The 18,606-nt window shown below is 42.9% G+C and overlaps 1 protein-coding gene across 5 annotated transcripts in view; it reads left to right on the top strand.

The window, feature by feature from the left end:
- efr3a (EFR3 homolog A (S. cerevisiae)) overlaps positions 1 to 18,606 on the top strand; it is a 134,509-nt gene that overhangs the window by 20,447 nt on the left and 95,456 nt on the right. The gene's annotated exons all lie outside the window — the stretch shown is intronic.

The following is an 18,606-nucleotide window of genomic DNA, read 5'->3' as shown; positions in this document are numbered from 1 at the left end:
GATCGAGAAGATGGGGCTGCTGATAGATTCATTCAGAGGCAGTCCCGCTTAATTGGATTCGTTCTGCCTTTAAAGAAGCAGGATGTCTTTTATAAGGTTTCTGCCTGCAGAGCTTCGCTTCACGTGGACCTCGCTGACACTAAAGCAGCAGATATTCTGCATTCAGTAAAAATATCACTGAGTTAGATCTGCAAAAATATAATGCGCATCATCATCATGTTAAATCATTTGCATACCAGAACATTTCATCGAGTCACAGCTCTCCAGCGCTGGCTGACAGACTGGCCACAAGCGATTACAGCCACAGTAGCAACATGTCAGAACGGTCGAGCGTCTATATTCGGGTTGCGCGAGTACGTACGCTGGTGACAGTTTTTATTTGTGGCAGCAAAAATTCCAAGTGTGGCTGCAGCCAAATGAACACACTGCTTGGACGAGCTGCTGCTGAACAGTTCGGGTCTGTCTGTAGTCATTCATCCAAAGCCGAGGCATAGTTTCCACTACATCTCATCAGGAGCCTCGTGGATGTTTTTCTATTGATCGTCTCTGTAACATCTTTGTTTCGATCTCTGTGAGAGACTCGCATTTGTAAATCCCAACTAAAATCTGCACAGATGCAGTAAATCGTGGTATTTCTGCCTTAGCTCCAAGGTGTAAATGTAGAAATCCTTCTAGGCTGCTCATCCGTTTGTGGAGCATTGAAGGACGCGTATAGTCGTGTTCTACAGTGAAAGACTTTACACTTATTTAGAGATGTACTCAAGACTGAGAATAATGCTTAATTACCCACATGCTGCCAATGTTTAGGATCGTGTTATTCACCTTTCTAGTCTCTAGTTATGAACCCACAGCAAAAATAAACAGGTTTAAGTTGAATATTTTCATTGATGCTACATAGAAATATTGACTCAACTTCAAACTTGCTTTGGTTTCAGAAAGCTTGGGTTTGGCTCGTTGGAAAAAATGACCCAAATCTTCTATTTTGCAGTGTTTGGTGACCTAAAAGCCAAAAGATACCAGGGAACCTCTGATTGGCCTTTTAGCAAAACAAACTTTCAATATTCCACTAGCTTACTTGGCTATCCTTTGGGATAGTCTGTTAGCTCATATATTTTTCCAACATGGTGAAAGGGCAGTGATTTCAACGCTGGTATTCTGCTGTACACCAAACGCAGGATGTCTTTGTCTGCTTGGAAATATGAAAATCTTTAAGCATTTAATGGTATTAAAGGTTTGGGCTGTAGATGAAGCATCTCCTTTGTGTTTTCACTGATTTATTGTGATCCCTTAATGATGTGCTTCCTGATGTTGGCCTCCACTGCATTCAGTCTACTGCACAGCCATCAGTCCTGCAGCTGCAGTCACATGACGCACATCATGATGCGAGCTGCCTGTCTAATGTCCTGTAGTGTCTCCTATAGGAAGGGGGAGAGTTGATGTCTCATGACTTTCACAACAGCTGCATCACCGCAGAGAGGTCGAGATCAGGTCCATAAGTATCATCCCAGTGCCATGATGTAATATGGCTGTTCTGTGAGGTCAAGCGAGGCACGCAGTGCTACAGTCCTTCTTTACCTCAAACAGCATTCTGTACCATAAAACACCTCCCAGTGCCCGTTTACTGCCATCCTGTGGCAGGAAGCAGGTTTGATGGCGCTTGACTGGGATCTATTGGAATCTGTAACTTCTGTCATTTTAATGGGTGTGTCCTCGTCCTATTAACAAAAACTGAAGCTTTTTACTTGCAGTTCACCCTCAGCCACACCTACTGCTGCACATTTTAACATGGGAGTCTCCCTTTTTGAGAACTGTAGTTCCTTTAATGGCCACTTTACATGTCGCTCTATACACTCGTTCTTGTGTAACCATATTCTTATTTACTTTGACATGATGCATCCAAAAACAACAACTTTCTGACCTCAGGCAAACTCAACCAAATGCTCTTCTTGGTTCACTTTTCCTCCACGCTGAGCCGTGTTTGAGTTGCCGTTGCGTCGCTGCGCCTAGCAGATGTGTTTTTTCAGCACAAGTAAACTCAAGTGGTGTTGCGTAAACAGCGCCATATGCCCGTGAGTGCTGCATATCGCTTCCTGTGGCAGTCCATTTGCTGACTCATAGAGAAACTGAGACTGTCTGTCAAGAGAGGAAGCAGCACAAAATTGCTCCACTTCAAACCTTCATATCCTGCTGGACCAGAGGCTGATTTTAACTGCTTTCGTGCCCTTCAGCCTTCGATATTTCAGCAGCTGAGCTGGATAGTAAATGTGTTTGTTTCGGTGAACAGCTTGTTTGCTCTTTTTTTATCATTTTGAATGTGGTTTAAGAGGTTTTTATTGACAACATTTCACAGCCTGGCCGTCCCAACATATCTGCTTTGTGAAGAATAGAAAATAATATTTTGAAATTTGATCTGAAGGAGAAATGAGCTGATAAAAGCTTTAGGATTGAATTTTTCCCGCGCTTCCCGTACTCGACCTCATCTCGGTTTTCATTGTTCTTGACAATGACAATAAATAAATAAATACTAAATACTAAATACTTCCTGCTGTTACTGTAAAGTTTTTGCTCATTGGTTGTAAGAAGCGATTTTATTGGTCAGATTTCATTGTTTAGCAAAACGAGGAGGCAGAAAAACCTGTTTCACAGCACCTCTGGAAAAAGGGAAGCACAGTTTTGATCTCTTTTCCTTTTTTTGGGTTTGATGGGGGTTTTTGAAGATCACAGCGTGGGGGCAGCGCCTCCATCAGTCCAATTGAACTCCCATTGTGAGCTGACATAAAGCTGAAGGCCTGGCGGATGGAAGCGGGAAGATAAACATTTGACTGTGATGTGAAGCAGCGGGGTCAGCCGTGTTGACTGAGGTGGTCCTGAACTACGACTAGATGGGAATAGATGTGATTTTATTGCCGCTGAGGTCACAGAATTAGTTTATAATGAAAATACAGATCATCTGAATGTTGTTTTCTGTCAACTGTTGCTGAGGTTTAGTTGAGAAAAGATCAGAAGCTGTGACATTTTATCTAATCCAGCAACTGGATCAGTTCATTACCTCTTTTTTTCACACTATTAAACAACCGTAAACACTGTCAGCTTTGTTTGCTGCAAGTTACCATGAAAACCAAACAGAGCTTTCACTACAACAGTGAAACGTAATAATCAAAGGCCTGTCTTCAGTCCATAAGTGTAGCTGTAGCCAAGCGTGATAAACTTTGCGACTGCCCTGAAGTATCTGCAGCTGTAGTCTCTGTCAGTCACGCCTGTCGGCTTTCTTCTGGAGCACGAGTTAAGTGAGAGATCCTGTGAATCCCCCCTCAGCTTCCACTGCAAACACTTCACAGCAGCTTCTTTATCAGACTGACGGCTCTCATCTCACCACAGCCGGTGGAGATATGACAGGGAGAGAGGGAATGCTCCTAGCTGAGGCTCTACACTGACACATAATGGCTCCGTGAAGAGTGCCAGACCTGTTTTTACTTTTTTTAAAACTGTGTTTGTTAGCAGGACTGCTGAACGAGTTGTATTCACATTTGCATTAAATTGTTCCTGCCGTGGAGCTCTGACCAGGAAGTGATTAAATGTGCCCCGATTTATTTATTTTCATGTGCTGTGGCACAAACACACACGTGCACACCTGCCATGTATCATCTACACCTACGTGCACGTGACACAGAGCTGTAAAAGAGCAGCAGTCATGCAGCAGGACGTGTTCCCGGTGTGTATTCGTGGTTTGTGACTCGTGTGCAGCACACAGCAGTTGTAATGCTGCCTCTGGATATCGAACTATTACAGTGCGTCTCTCCTACGTCTCTGCTGTGGATTTCATGCATCACATTTTGTGTGTTTGTGCTTCAAGGTGTGTGTGTGTAAGTGTGTGTCTGCAGGCGTGTCTGAGTGAAATGATGATGTGATGAAGTTTTTATTAATTATTCTTCTGTGTGCAAAGAACAACAATAATCCCATGTTGTTTTTTTATTGGCAGGTGTTACATTAAGAGTTAAAATAAAAAATAAACGTATAATCAATAAAATTTAAAAAATGTAGTGAACGTAAACAATCGTCAATTTAAAACAAACAAAAGTAGTTAATGTGAAAAATAATGTCAAAGTGAAACAAAAACACTTGGCAGCTGATGACAAACTTAGCGTTTACTTTATTAGTTTCTATCTGAACAGAAGGGTGAGGCTGAGACCACCAGCTGTCACCGCTAAGAGAAGAAAAAGCTGCACGACTCGGTGAGGGAGAGGCTGAGAGAAATTATTTTATTTTAAGGCAAATTATGTTATTCATGTGTTATTCATGGAAAGCCGACCTACAGACAAAATACCTGTGAACTATACTGTGCTGGAGCACAGAAACGTCAAAAGCACAGATTTTTACCTGATTGGCTCTTTTAGGGCCGCATCAGCTCACCTGCCATGTTTGCTCCATCGATTTACGATCTGTGAAGTGTGTGTAATAGATGGTTCTACAAAAGGACCCCTGGGCCTCACCTTACTCATCATTTAGATTCAGGTAGCATCTCTAGATTCCTTATAATGTAATTTAGAGACTCTGCAACATTAGAGAGAAACTAGGAATCAGGTGATCGGCTATGAGCAGCACAGGGCGACAGTGGTGAGGAAGAACTCCTTATTAACAGGAAGAACCAGATTCTTCATCAGTTAGAAGATGATGGGAAAGAGGAGGGAATCCATCACACTTTCAAACACAATGTATCAAATGAACGTTGTATTTCCAACACTTTCTGCAACAACAGTAACGGCTCGTTTGCACCCCCCGCTTCCCCAGCTCTAAGGCTGCAGTTTGGCATCCAGCAGCTCTTTGATTCAGGCTAATGTATTTAATATAACACACATTCTTTGCCAAGAGTTGAACTGAGAGACATTAAGAAAGTGATTCAATCCAATAACCACTGAGGGATCCTGAGCTCTCAGGATTTATGAAGAGGAATGTCGAGTTAAATCCCCTCGCTGCGCCTCTCTCCCTCGATAAAAGGCTTAGACAGGTAATTGTGTGCTGGCGCTGACTCTCACCACCCCGCTCCTCCTCTTGGATGCCCACCAGCTTCAGTTTTAGCAGCTCACTCTTTCACTTAGCTGCTCCCCTGAAATGAAGGCTGGTTTAAAGACGTCCTGATAGCTGCGATTCATTATTTAGCAAATACATACAAGTGAAGTTTTGGTCTGGACGTCAGATCTGTGATTAATGTCGTCATCTTCAGTGTCCTCCAGAGCTTCCTTGTCTGGGAGGTGGATGGGAGGGTGGAGGTCTTTATATTGGGCTCATCTGTCAGGTTGTAGCCTCTCCTCCTCCTCATAACCTCTTCAGTGTTTTCTCCCTTCTTGTTTTTCTCCCTCTACCATCACCCGTGATGCCACCCGTTCAAGTCTTTTGCCCTTTTAAACCTTTTGTTCTGTTTTGTCCCTTTTTTACCCCCATTTTCCTTCCTTTCTTCCCCTCTTTCACTCCTCCTCTCGCTTTTTCCTCACTCTTCCCCCTGCATCCACCTCTCCCTGTCTATGCTGGCTGATTTCTCCCTGCCGGTGGCTGTAATTTGCTCAGAGACGGATGGGTCGGCTCAGCAATCATCCTCCTCCCTGCTGTTTTTGATGGATCTCCCGGCTCAGCCGTTGGAGTCATTCTTCGAGCCGCTCGGCTTTAGCTACCCCCTCTGTGTCAGACTGATGGAGCGGGCGGCTGGGAGACAGCAGCTTCTGTTTCTTGAAAGCGTTTTTTAAAACCCAAATGTCGCCGGATGCGCTCTTATAAGCTTGACCTCACTGGTGCTGAGTAGGATCCCCGCTGGCCTTTGCTGAAAATGTTGAAATGCTGGACCCTGCTGAGTCGCCATCTTGGACTTCCTGTGGATTTTCAAGAGGTCGCTTTGTGTTCCCTCATCTTGATGGTGGTCTGTTGGGCTCGGATCAGGAGGTCACGTAGATCATTTGAGTGTCGTGGAGAGAAGATGATTTATTTAAGAGCCTTTATTCCTGCTGGAAGCCTGCTTTTTAGAACCCGTCTGCAGATTGTTATGAAGCTCCGATTCGGTCATTTGCTGCTCAGAAGACAAGAAGTCTGCAAGAACTGGCATTAATTAGCTTTAAGTTTTATTCTTCATGTAAATTTGTAAGGTTTTTTTTTTTTTTTTTTTTTTAATAGATGTTGAACAGGTTTTCTATCATTCAACAGCCACTTACTGTTTTGTGGTTTTTATTTGACTAATTTAATGGTTTGCTTTCTCAAGAACTCAACCTTTTAACTAATTCAGGTCTTAAACGGGTCACAGGTGCCAAAACGCATTTTCTCAAACGGTATGGCCTCAAAGATGCGATGAAGAGTTTGGACATCCAGAGGGAGCTCGTTGTAGAGCAGGGGTGTCAAACATAAGGCCCAGGGGCCAGACTGCCAGACACTCCGTAAATTTCACAGCATTTCTTACTGATAGGTAATAGATGAAAGAGGTAAAGACATGGCTGTTCATACTATAATTATCAAAAGCAGAGGTTCTCTCTAATCTTACACATTTATTTCTTACAATTTAAACCCAAAGACTCGAGGGTTGAATGTGTAGGTAAACTTCTTTACGCTGACAGAGGAATTTACTGTTCCAGCCCATTTTAAGATCAAAGTGAGCTGTATGCGGTCCACCATGGAAAACGAGCTTGGCATGGCTGGAGAAGATCCCGGGGAAAGGATCCAGCTGAGATGATCCAGGCATCTGATTGGATGGGAGGAGACTCTGAGCTGGACCCACAACAACATTTTGCTGGGAACAAAGCACATTTGGATTACCTGCTTGGCTTCCTTGACCTAAGTCTGGAAAAGTAGAAGATGCTTTGGGAAGCATGGCTGTCAGTGATGTATTGTTGACCCCACAGACACACTAAAGTCTACCTTTACCAGTCAAAGAGTGCTTGATGTTTTTCTAGTGCATCCTTTACTGCTTTTTAACATTTAACATCATCAGGAATCTGTTCCAACACACCTTGAGAAGCCGTTATCTTTTAATAAAGGATTATAAAACAGTCCTTCGTGGTCTGGCCCAACTGTGACCTCAGTCACCAACACGCAGACATTCATGAAGTAATACTCACTTTAAAGTATTTAAACCTGAAACCTGTAGCTTTAAATAAAACTGCAGTATTTTTTGTCCCCTCTGTTCTGTTTTAGGGGTTAATATTCACTGTGCTTAAAGCAAAATAATCCATTTGTCGTTTTGTAAGACTTGTACCTTCCCGCCTCAGCGTTTGCAGAGAGCTCAAGTTCCCCGTGACGCCTCCTTCCTCTTCACCATCTAGGAAACGTGAACCCTCAGATTTCATCTGACTCCGTTTCCATTTCCTTCTTTTGTCTCCTCTACATAAATATTTAAATGAGAAACACTGAGCTTCCACCGCCTCCGCAACAAATCCACTATCTGTAGTTGGATCATAATTCACTTTCGAACATAACAAATTTATCACAAGGCGCCGACTGTTCCTGTGGCTGCTGGTTAAATGTTTATAAGGCAGTGCCACGGGGAAGGTGAGAGCGCTCAAGGCGATACCATCGCAAATCTCTCTACTGTATAAATAAGGGAAGTGTTGGTGAATATCCTTGGTTTCAGGGAAAAACTTTAACTTGTAGATTTATTATGCAAATTAAGACTCAACGATTTCTGCACGTGCTTTAAGATGTGTTAACTAATACAACACGAAGCACGGAGGGAAGCGTTTTAATTGTCAACTCTAGATGAGGTTGAGATGTTGTGTGATTGTTAAAGTGTATAAAGGTAAGCGTAATTCTCCAAAGCAGAAGTATTTGCTCTATATTATCTTACAGACACTGTGGGTGAGGGGGTGAGGGGGGGGAGTAATTAGCAGAGAGGGTATTTGCATAATTCATAAACAAATGCAATAAACTAAAATTAGTAGAGGTTATTATAGCTTCAACGTTGAGATTGAAATAAACTGTAATGTAAATTAATATTTGAAGATTCAAAAAAGAAGTGTAAACGACCAGATAATGAAGTTGTTGTACAGACACCTGAACGTAACTTTACCCTCATCACAGTTTGTGGAGGAAAAAAATTATTTGTTGATTCAACAAAGAAAGTCTCGGTTAGTTCATGTTGGATCAATTAAACGTATTTTTAGATTAAATGATATAAACATTTAGAGATTAAATAATTAGGGCCTTGTAGTCTACATTGTGATGGGTGAGTTTTTAGCTTTTCACAGATTGTCCAAAAATAGGATTAAAAGAAAAAGATGAGTATATGAGATGATGCCGACTCCCTGACTGGTTTTGAATGTGAAGATAATTTTAACCAAACAACTCACAGGCTGCGTGGGAGCAAACCTTTTGGAGTAATGTCACAGCTATAGCATGCTAGTTAGCTTAGCTTAGTCTGTGATAGCTTTGGTATCGTTTGGATGATACTGGCAGCATGTTTTTTTTGGTCTCAGTTAAGTCCGTTGCCTCCGAAACTCTGGCTGAAAGATCAGATCTGATGTCACTGATCGCACCAAATGGAACAAATATATTATATTTGCAAAGACAGCGAGTTAAATCCAACAGACTGACTCGTTAAATGAGAAACAAACTGGACTAAACAGGCTGTTTTATGAGTCCTCCTGGCATCCTGCGTCTGCACATCGAGGAAAGGTCGCAGTAATATTGAGCACCACAGGAGAGTTTATTACTCTGCTTATGAGTCCAAACTCCCTCGACCTGTATTGCTCGACTCCCTTTTATAATGTCCCAAAATGAATGTTGTCCTTTCGCTCTGAGGTCTAAATGCCCCGGCTCATGTAACCCTAACAGCTCACTCTGTATTTTCTTTTTTTCCTGAAAGCTTTAAGAAGTTTAAGGTGTTTCACCCCATCGTTCATGTCAGAAACTCATTATAAAATATCTTCCTAAATAACAGCACATCCTAACTCTTTCATCCTGCCCATTGTTGGGAATAAAATGAAGAGTAGTCCTTATCTTACTCGAGCCAGAGACGAATCGGAGAAAAATCCACATATTACAGAAGTTTAGCCTCCACAGTTTCATTTCGCAGTGGCCACGTTTATGATGTGAAAGGTAGCAGTGCATGCAGGGAAAATAAATCTGATAATCTGATCAGTGTTTTGGTCCCAGCGTTTCACAAACTAAGGTTGAACTAACAAAATAGGCAGAAGTCTTACAGCTGAACATCTGAGCTCTCCGACTGTGCTTTAATATAAACAGCATTTCTGCAAAGGAACGGGTGCAGCGAGCTCACCTTCTGCTGATAAATAAGAGACCTTGAGAAGTTGTGTGTCCGGCGGTCAGATAATCCTGCTGACAGACCGCCGAAACCCGGCCACAACTCCGAGCCACAGACTGAGGGGGAAAAACAGATTTTTAAGCAGCATAAATTTAGATATCCGTCTGGCTGGGACAGCTCCAGAGCGACAGGGAGGCTGTAAATTTATGGGCCATCATCTGTTTTTGTGCATGTGTCCTTCAAGGTTCAAAAGCAGGATGTGGTAATGCAAGTCAATGAGCCCACCAGCCATTCACAGGAAGGGTTTTCAAAACAAGCAAACACTCGGGCCATTTGCAAAATGCATAAATATCAGGATATTTATGGGTATGAGCAGCAGACATTCATGTATAAATAATGTGTAACTGTTAATGTAACAAACAGGCTCACAGCTGCAGATCTGATGAGACACTTTTTAGGTGTGAAGTAAATATTGGAGTCATGATGTGTCAGATTTCCATATTTCCTTCGTCTTCCTGACTGACAGTGAGCCTGTTGGAGATGGATGTACAAAGTGGGTCCTTTTTTCTTTCCAGGTGAAATAAAAACGACATATTTGAATATGTTGGGCACATCGTATACAAACAGTTTGCTTTTAATTCTTGAACATGCATTCACAGATTTGCATATTTCACCAACAGGTGCAATGGACAGATTCATATATCTGCTAATTGGTACTAACAGACTTGAATACAGCAATTTCACTCACCAAAACTGGAGCACAGACAGATTTTTATCAGCTAATTCCAACAGTATAAGTGTAGCAGAGAGAGTCGGGTTCAGTGTCGTGAATTAGTGGAGGTGAAATCTGCAGCTGCTTGTGTCGGGCCACCTATCAAGTCAACTAAGTCAGTAACTTTAAATGGATGAGTTCTTAAAAAGGGAGAAATTGACTCTACAAGCCCATCTTATTCATTTTCTTTACTGCTTTATCCATTAGAGGGTTGTTGGAGAGGTGGGACTTGCAGAGCCTACGTCGTACCAGCATTTATGCTCCTGTCTGCTTTGTTGTTCAATTTCACCACCAAAACACTAGTTGGCAGAGTTTCTGTCTTTGATTTGCTCCATTCTCTTCTGATCTCTTTGAAAAATGGTAACAGAAGAAGAAGCAGCAGTAAACGACAGCACTAAACGGTATAGCAGGGCGATATGGCCAAAAATATTTATCACGATATATATTTGAAAATTTGCGATAACGATATAACTCACAATATAACTGATTGCGAGACAAAATACAACTCCACAACTTTACAAGCGCAAAAAAACCCATTCCATTTATTTTCACTTAAACAAGCAGCTGTTTTTTTTTTTTATGTGCACTAAAGCTATATAAAAATGTAACAGTGCCAATGCAAATTCCTTGCTGACAGTTTAACCAAAAGGCATTTCCAGTAGAAATGGGCTGACGTATCCTGAGCATAACCATGTATAATATCCACTAAAGTTATAAAGAGGTGCTTTGCAACATTAAACTGCAGTGTGGCAAATAAAAAAGTGAAATACGTATTTTTCGGACCATAAGGTGCACGGGGTATTAAGGCACATTAAGCGAAACAAAGCAGTCAGATAAATCAAACTATTCAACTCATTCTTCTTGCTTCTTCCACTTCTGTACCATTGATTTGTTAATGCTGTATTCTATCACAGCTGCTCTGTTCCCATGTTGTTGCAGTATATTAATCACTAACCTGGTATTGTGGATGGATTATCTCAGTTGTTCTCCTGACTGAAGTTTGGTCCGTTTACAGCATCCTGCCATAGGATTGCATTTGTCCCTGACCACCAGGAACCTTCACGTTAACTTTTATCGAGTGGAAAAGTGTTAGCTTAAATCCTGCAGCTTCACGGTTTATGTTATGCTAACATAGCTGTGTCGCTAGCGATCACGTAGCACATCATTATATACCAGCTAGCCCAACTTCAGTAACCCTACAAACGTCACTGCTGTTTAGTTTCCTGTCTTCATTTATGTTGGAAGTGATAGCAGAGCTGTACATTTGAATTTTTTCAGAAATCTCAGTCAGAACATGCTACATCATGCTTAGGTAACTAGCGAAACTAGCGAGCTAACTTCCGCTAACTTCCTGCTAACTTTTAACTCCATTAAATGTAATAAATTCTTTTTTTCATGGATGCCTGGATGTTAAACTTCATAGTTACACCTGGTAAAGCAGCAATGCTGATTGTTTTATTAAAGATGAAAGAATTTAGACAGCTTTTAACTCTCAGTGATGCTGCAGTGTTCGTTTGACTTTGGGACCTGAAAGGGACGGAGTATAGGACCCAGATTACTCCCAGATTTACGAGCACCTTAGTCCGACAAATACGGTAATAACGACGGCTCGCTTGCATGTTCTACAAAAAAAAGTGCTTTGATGGGTATCTGACGGACAAACACCAAACCAGTTCCACATCACTGAAGTGGCACCATTTTTACAAACCAATTCTGGTTCATCCGTTTCACTGAACGATCCGCTTTCTCCCTTCTCATTCTCCGTTACCGCCATGCTTTTTCGGCCATGTGCACATGCGCGTTTTACACATATTATCGCGATATTTCTTTTTCTTATCGTTGCCTAACATTGTACCGGTATTTCCGTGAACGGTATAATATAGCCCAGCCCTGCTAAATGGGTCCATCGCAGTCGCTGCAGACTGGGTCGAAGAAACATGTTGTTACATTTCTAACGAGTAAACATCAGGTTATGGCGTAGGGTTTCAGAAGGGCTTGCAGATGATTTGAGTTCAGTGTGAGCACGAAGCACGAAAACACCCTGGACATGCTTCCAGCTGTTCTGTGATATTTCAGCCAAACCATGCTGGGTTTTTATGGCACACGGACATCATCTCAGTTACGTCCATTAGATTAACTTAACATCACGTCCTGGATGTCCTTCAGTGGCTTTAATGCTCCCTTCATGTCTTTCTAAAAGATGTAGGGGACCATGCTTGTGCATCAGATCAGTGTCAGAGCTGATGAAGATGGATCTGTATCAGCTTTATATCTTCATATAAATACCTGCGTCCTCGTCTGTAGTCCTTCAGTGAGAGGATTATGTTTCCTGTCTGATAACATCGCCCTGCTTTCCCTTGAAAATTTTAACAATAACACGCTCAGCCGCCCGCTGCTCTCCTTCAGGCCGCTCTCACAGCTCATTTAAATCCAGCTTCTATCATCACAGACTCAACTTTATTAATTTTTCTTATCTCCAAGGACGGCGTCTCAGCAGCCAGACGGGCCCGCGCACACTCATCTGCGACCCCAAAAACGCGAGGCGAACAAGGGCGCAGCGAGGAGGATGCTGTCGGGCGCCTGATTGACAGTGTGTAGAGAGAGAGGGAGGGAGAACATGGCTTTCATCTGCTTGTCAAAGGGCAGGGAATTAATCAGCAGGGGTGAGGGCACTCTTTAATCTTGTAGATTACGTGCCTTGCAGACGGTTTAGGTGTAGATTAAAGGACGGGCCGATGCCAGAGGTGAGAGTTGCGTTGGTGGGAGGTGTGTTTGTTTTTACTTACGGCTGAAGAAAAGATGGAAGTAGTAGATGGAGCAGCAGCGTCATGCTTAAGAGGTCTTGAGGTGTATGTTTTCATGGAGCTGTAGGGTCTGAAGAACATAATTCTACCTCTGTATACGCCACTGGAAGTATAGGGTAACATATCTGATGAAAGAAAACTAAACCTGATGTGTTTACTGGCTTTAAATATGGATGAAAATGAGGAGGAAATACAACCGCCCTCTTATGTAGGTTGATTGGTGATGTAATCATTTATACAGCTGGGGAAAACATCCATCCGTGAGTGTAGAGTGGTGCTGAGTGTCATCATTTATTTTTTTAGCCTTGAAATAAAATAGCAACAGACAGAAGGCCATGTATCAATACCTCTACTCAAAGGCAACATATTCTGCTCTACAGTTGCTTTGCATGAATCACTGTTCAAAATAATCCCTCTTTATGTGCAGCATCTCACCTGTTTCTGTAACTCTTTTTGATTGGCAGCCCATTAACCTGCAGATGGGTGGGGCTTCCTTACCTTACGTGACCTTTTCAGGATATCTACACTCTGTGACATCATGCACATCCAAGAGTAGAAAAAAACGTGTGAAACAGAGTGGTTAGCCTGAAAAGTGCGTCATTAATTAAAACTTTGTCCATGTTTAAAATGAGCATCAATGAGTTGAAGATGACGTGTGTCGCAGGAAATAAGCAAAACCAGAACAAGTAGTCTTTAAACCTTTGAAGTAACAGTTTGAGTTACCAAAACTGATTGATTGCACTAAAAAGCCCATTCGAGAGGTCGAGTGGAATCGAATTAGCTGATCTGAAGCTTCTCCAATAACAGTCAGCAACAGCTACTTCAGCTGGTATCCACCCCTAACTCTGAATTATATGCAACTTTAAGCATAAATGAAATGTAAACAATTTAAAGTGCCCCTCTCGTAGTTGTTATGAACTGGAAGCTCTCCACAGAGAACTACAATCATGCTTTGTTGCAGGCCTAAACATTTATTGTGTAAACTTGCCTGTGGGGACTGACTCGTTTTTGGAGAGATCCTACAGAGGCCATTAGAGGAGGTTCAATTCTTGGCTTCATTTTTCATCCCTGGAGGTTCCTGGTTGGTTCTGCTGCTTTCAGTTTGCATTTTTTTGGATTTCTGGTCCACAGGTGTTCATGTATCCAGACACAGGGCTGGTTTTGGAGCTGTATGTTTACTCATGTCTATACCAACCAAACTAGCACATTCCCAGGACTTTTCCCAAAAGGCTTTTCCACATTGTGTGATTTCTACTGGGAATCTTTTCCATTTAAATGCCTCAGCTTGCCAAAAACTACTTGTAGCCCGTGTCCTGACAGCCCGGTCCATTCTTCTAGATCATTCCTTTTAATCTGTTTTAGTTTCCATTTATTTAGTTATTTGAACAGCTCTTGGTCATCGTGCTTCTTCCAGCCCTGATCCTTCCAGACCCTTTCTTCTCTGTTTTGTTTTGGAGATATAAATATAGGCTGACTGTAAACTGCCACTCACGAGGACAGGATGTGTTACCAACAAGGATGTAAGGGAGCTCATTTACATGCATTTTTTTCATAGTGTATAACCATTATTAAAAATGTGTTTACATTTTCATGAATAGAGCATATAATTCGTTTTTGTGTCCAGCTTGTGGAACCTTTCTTCTCTGGTTTTTTACCTTTTAAGTCTTGTGACGTCCTGTCATGTGATTAAGAGGAACCACAAAGCTTTTATTTGTGGTTCTCAGGTTAATGTTCCTCTCATTTCTCACTGAGCTCCTGCTCTGAGATGATGTCAGAGACACTTTGAGGCTCTTCTGTTGCCAGGTTTTGTCCCCGTCTCTGTGTTGGATTACGTTTTCCAGTGAGCGCAGAGGCCGGTAACCCGAGACCCTGTAGACAGACCTACATTAGGCCCGGCAGGGTGTCGTCTTCTCTGCCAGAACGTGGGGTAATCCCAGGTGATTGTAGACTCGCAGCTCCAGCTCGAAGCCAAGTGGTTGAGCATGTTGTCCATCACAGATGTGATGCTGATCCTGTACCAGGGAAAAAGCATGAAAAGGTGAAGCTGGAACGTTTTCTTGGTGTCACTGGTGAGGCGGACACAGAATCTACTTTTTGAGCAGACAGTCTCATTTTGGAGGATTTACTCCAAGAAGAGAAGCCCATGCCTGCCCACTGAGGCTGTGGGATCTGTTTGGACCACAGTTGGGATAAATTGAAGTTTTCTGCAATTATGCCGTCATTTTGTGGTAACGTGAGGAGGGGTATCCTGAGGAGATACAGGCAGGTGCCTCGAACCGAGGCTGACGGAGCCTTCAGCTACAACCGCTCCTCAAACAGACGAGGCCTCGTGAGCTCCGGTAGGTCAAACTCGACCCCACGTTTGTTTTTTTTCTATTTAACCAACATTTCAAACTCTTCTGTTTAAAAAGTTTAATGATCATTAAACTTTTCTGAAGTAAAGAAAAATAAAGTACTAAACTAGATGAGAAGGACAAACGCGACGCTTCAGTATAAAATTTTAATCACAGTCTGGTTGGTTTCTCATTAAAATGAGACACAGATATGAGACTCAATGTGACAAACGAGCAGAAAATCTCAGAGCAACAGTTTCAGAAATCTGAGTTTATCGTGCTTACCTCTGCAGCTCTGTGATCCTCCTGCTTTAGCTTCTTATTTTCACTTCACATAAAAATGCAAACCATAATATTTGATTAATCAAACACGTGCAGCTCTGTGCTGAGCTGGATATCAACCAAGAAAAATGATGTTAGTACTCAGGTGTTGCTCGGGGGCAAAGCAACTGTCTGATGACAAATCTCTACCCAACATGCAACTGTGATTAAAGCACGTGCTACAAGCTATTTAGACCCACTGCAGACAGAAGTGGATTCAGACGTTTAGTGGCGATTCATGCTTCGCTGCATGACTCCAGCGGTTTGTCAGGACGTGTTAACCAACGTCCGTCCGCCTTTGTGTTCGTCGCTGCAGGATGATTGATTCCATCCTCTGTAATGGCCTCTCCTCAGCCCGCTCACTTTGTTGTGCGTGTTTGTAATTTATTTGTGTGTTTGAACGACCACCACGGTCTCTCCGTCTGAAGCCCGCAGCAGTCGCGCAGCCTTCTCTGCAGCGCAATGCTTGAATTGATGCATCGCCTCTATTATGGCGCTGAAGTCACGATGCTCGAAACCAGAATTAGTTTTAATGTAATTTAAAGCTGCTGTCGTTCATTTTCTGCTGTTGGTGCCTCCATACAGACGAGCTGAGCGGGGCTGAAGGCGGTCCAGGAAACGCAGTGAGATGGTAAACTGATCAAAAAAGGATCACAGCTCAAAATACAAGGCGAAGAGGACCGAATGTTAAAGGAAGCATTAGAGCTGTCAAGAGACAGACGGCTTGGCAAAGAGGAAGCTGAGCACCGGAGCCCAGGTGCACTCGATTAGTCCAAAATTTGACCTCTGCCCCCTTTTCCTTGACCTCAGTGTAGTCAGGAGGTAGAGGAATACCGATGGTGCTCAGAGAATCTGACTGACGATACTTCACTCAGTTAGGAACCTTCCTCAGTGAAATTGACTTTTTAAATACACCCCTGAAGGTCTCTGAGGGCGGAGCTAGCGGGATTATATGATAACTGCACATGTGCCTTGAGCCTCTCTTTAAACTAGTCCTTTAAAGGTGGATGCATTTTCACCCTGAGCTGCTGCGGACGCTGGAATGAGAGGCGAGTTAACGAGGATGGAAACAGAAAGCTGTCACACCACCTCCCCCCTCTGCAGCGCCGTGTTTGGCCCGATCCATCTGCTGTCCCTGAACGCCTCGCGCAGGAGGAGCCGCGGCCTCCCAGGTGTTTCCACTTCATCCTCAACGTCTGCAAACACACAAACACACACGCTGTGTCTCTGCAAGAGCCCAGCATGTGCGCGTTTACATTCATGCGTCTTCACCTTTTCAAGTGTGAAGGCTGTAAATAAGCCGTGTATAAGATGACTGCAGCGAGAGGCACAAACGCGATGTTTAATCTGAAGAAGCTTCTGATTTTACTCATTCTAGAGGCCCAACTGTTGATGTGCAACACTGTGATGGACATGAAAGTCGTGTCAGCTGACGGTCACAATAACGAGGCCAAAACTTTGGTTAAGACATGAAAACGAAGATTTAAGTCAGAATTAGCAAAGCAGGGACGTGCACACGCTCATGGCTGTGAACAACGTGACTTTGTCAGAGTCTCTGTGTCGCGCTTACAGGTGTAGAGCGTCGGAGCTGAATTCCATTAAAGCCGACGAGTTGCACTAACAGACGGCCGCTCCCCCCGCCGCCCTAATGTGGCAGGCAATTGTAGGATCTGTAATGAATGCTTTAAAGTGGCGGCAGGTTGTTGATACAAGCCTTAATGAAGTTGGTAATCTGCAGGTTCCCCCGAGGACTGCTCTCTGGAGGTGTTGCAGTCACCTTCCATCTTATGAAGGGTGTCAGCAGCAGGGGCTCCTGGGAAATGATGTCCCAGGCCTGATCCCTGAAGTTAGTGTTCTGAGTCTGAGGAGGGAAGCGGAGGAATATGGAGAAAGTAGCATTTCTGCTTTTGTTTCCCATAATCTGCCTTTAAATGTTGGTATTCAGTGTAACAACTGAAAATAAAATTAAAAAAAATAAAATAAAATAAAAAAATGTTGGTATTTAGTCAATAAATGGATTAGAAACATCTTGGCAAAGTGTTATCCTGATGACACACCCACACCGCCACATCTGTCTCGCCGTCAGTCTGTGGAAACTTCTCCTTTTCAGGTTTTATCCATCCATCCATCCATTTGCTTCCGCTTATCCTTTTCAGGGTCACGGGGGGCGCTGGAGCCTATCCCAGCTGTCATAGGGCGAGAGGCGGGGTACATCCTGGACAGGTCGCCAGTCTGTCACAGGGCTAACACACAGGGACAGACAACCATTCGCACTCACATTCACTTGCACATTCACACCTAGTGGCAATTTGGATTATCCAATTAACCTATCCCCACAAGTTGCATGTCTTTGGACGTTGGGAGGAAGCCGGAGTACCCGGAGAGAACCCACGCAAACACGGGGAGAACATGCAAACTCCACACAGAAAGGCCCCGGCCTGATGGTGGAATTTGCCACCGTGCTGCCCCCCCCCCCCTTTTTTTTTTTCTTTCAGGTTTTATAGCACAGAAAATTAAAATTAAGGCAAAGTGTGAGAATGTGTTTTATTTACCTGTTTCTGGGAAAATGTTCCAACATCAGCAGCGTGAGGAGGCGTTGGTGCAGATGTTTTTGGAGCTGGATCTTCTGATGGTTGTGAGCCAGCTGCCCGCTCAAAGCATCGAGCTTGATTGATTTTTAAGAAATATCAATAAATGACGCCCGGCTTCATAAACTGTTTAAACGTTTCTTTGCAGCTGATGGATTTAAATTTAATTCTGGGAAGTGTTATTTGGTGTTTTGGACGATCATGTTTGGAGGATTTCTCTCCTTTCTTCTGATTCTCTGCATTTGGATTCAGCTTGAGCCAAATTTACATGCTGTTAATTCCTTAATTGATTTTTGGTGGTTTCCAATAGTTTTTCAAATTTAGTCTGAAGTAAAAAAAACAACAACAACTACTCCTGCTTAGTCTCTCAGAATTAAGGTCAAGGTCTAAATTGTTATATTTGTATTATTTTAACACAATGTTACAGAACTGCTAAACATTTTTACTGCTTCCATAAACACCTTGCATTTATTAAACCTTTACAAATGCAGTGCTGTGTGAAACTCTTAAGCCAGCACTTCTGTGGTGAAAAAGCACCAATGTCCAAATCAGA

The sequence above is a fragment of the Mchenga conophoros genome, linkage group LG18 (genome assembly GCF_057382185.1).
Source record: "Mchenga conophoros isolate Kocher_MC1m ecotype Shallow Benthic linkage group LG18, M_conophoros_male_GT1.1, whole genome shotgun sequence".
Classification (NCBI taxonomy): Eukaryota; Metazoa; Chordata; class Actinopteri; order Cichliformes; family Cichlidae; genus Mchenga; species Mchenga conophoros.
This window is presented reverse-complemented; position numbering and strand designations above follow the sequence as displayed.